At 38.7% G+C, this 1,542-nt stretch overlaps 1 non-coding gene across 1 annotated transcript; it reads left to right on the top strand.

The window, feature by feature from the left end:
• Positions 1-1,124: 1,124 nt before the first annotated feature.
• TRNAR-CCG (transfer RNA arginine (anticodon CCG)) lies at positions 1,125-1,198 on the top strand. Its single transcript has one exon. It is a non-coding gene; the product is annotated as a tRNA-Arg (tRNA).
• The last annotated feature ends 344 nt before the right edge of the window (positions 1,199-1,542 follow it).

Below are 1,542 nucleotides of genomic sequence, written 5' to 3'. Positions count from 1 at the left end.
GTGGACTCGATTTTACTAAGGATGATGAGAACGTAAATTCCCAACCATTCATGCGCTGGAGAGATCGTTTTGTCTTTTGTGCGGAAGCAATTAATAAGGCTCAGGCTGAGACGGGTGAAATTAAGGGACATTATTTGAATGCTACTGTAGGTACATGTGAAGAAATGATGAAAAGGGTAGTATTTGCAAGAGAATTGGGAGTTCCTATCGTTATGCATGACTACCTGACGGGAGGTTTTACCGCAAATACTTCTTTGGCTCATTATTGCCGAGACAACGGCCTACTTCTTCACATTCACCGCGCGATGCATGCAGTTATTGACAGACAAAGAAATCATGGTATGCATTTCCGGGTACTGGCTAAAGCATTGCGTATGTCCGGTGGAGATCATATTCACGCCGGTACTGTAGTAGGTAAACTTGAAGGGGAACGAGATGTAACTTTAGGGTTTGTTGATCTACTGCGTGATGATTTTATCGAAAAAGATCGAAGTCGTGGTATTTACTTCACTCAAGATTGGGTATCTATGCCAGGTGTTATGCCCGTAGCTTCAGGAGGTATTCACATTTGGCATATGCCTGCTCTGACCGAGATCTTTGGGGATGATTCCGTACTACAGTTTGGTGGGGGAACTTTGGGACATCCTTGGGGAAATGCACCTGGTGCAGTAGCTAATCGGGTTGCTCTAGAAGCTTGTGTACAAGCTCGTAATGAAGGACGTGATCTTGCTCGTGAAGGTAATGAAGTCATCCGTGAAGCTTGTAAATGGAGTCCTGAACTAGCTGCTGCTTGTGAAGTATGGAAGGAGATCAAATTTGAATTTGATGTGATTGACTGCTTGTAATCCAGTGACTTTCGTTCTACCAATCGGACTCGGCCCAATCTTTTACTACTACCCCAAATATTAGTCCAAATCGTGAGTGGAGATATGGGATTTTAGATATCAATATATGGAATTTCCATCTATTAATATCTATATATCAATATCTATGTAGATATTGATATATAGATATTTCCAAGGTTAAATATCTCAAACAGAGTTATTTATGAAAAAAAATTTGGGTCAAGCATTCGATAACGAATCCTATTCATCCTTTACAATGATCTTATAGATCATTCGATAGGGTTGGTAGCTCAGTGGATTAGAGCTCATGGTTCCGGACCGTGAAGTCAAGGGTTCAAATCCCTTCTAGCCCAAAAGATGTTGTATTTTAAATGAAAATTCCTTTCCATCGCGGTATAGGAGAGAATCTTTCTTTATAATAGAATAAAGTATTCTATCATAATCCCGGATCGATACTTCAGATTCCTAATCAATAATGAATGGAAATGATTTCTCAATGATTCATTCCACTATTGATTAATAATTTTCATCATTGTATTTATACTTATACGACTTCTCTTCATACAAAATAAGATAGGAAAAGTAACAATTTTCACCTTTATATGGAAGGAAAACTCTATGTCTATAAAGGAGTGGTTCGAAAACAAGCGTAAAATAACTGCATTACTAAAAAATTCGGTCGAAAGGGATAGTAAGG

This window comes from Pinus tabuliformis, chromosome 1_2, assembly GCF_031772625.1.
Source record: "Pinus tabuliformis cultivar Carrire ecotype Pingquan chromosome 1_2, CPIR1, whole genome shotgun sequence".
Taxonomy (NCBI): domain Eukaryota; kingdom Viridiplantae; phylum Streptophyta; class Pinopsida; order Pinales; family Pinaceae; genus Pinus; species Pinus tabuliformis.
Note: the sequence above shows the minus strand (reverse complement) of the source record. Positions and strands in the feature narration are given on the sequence as shown.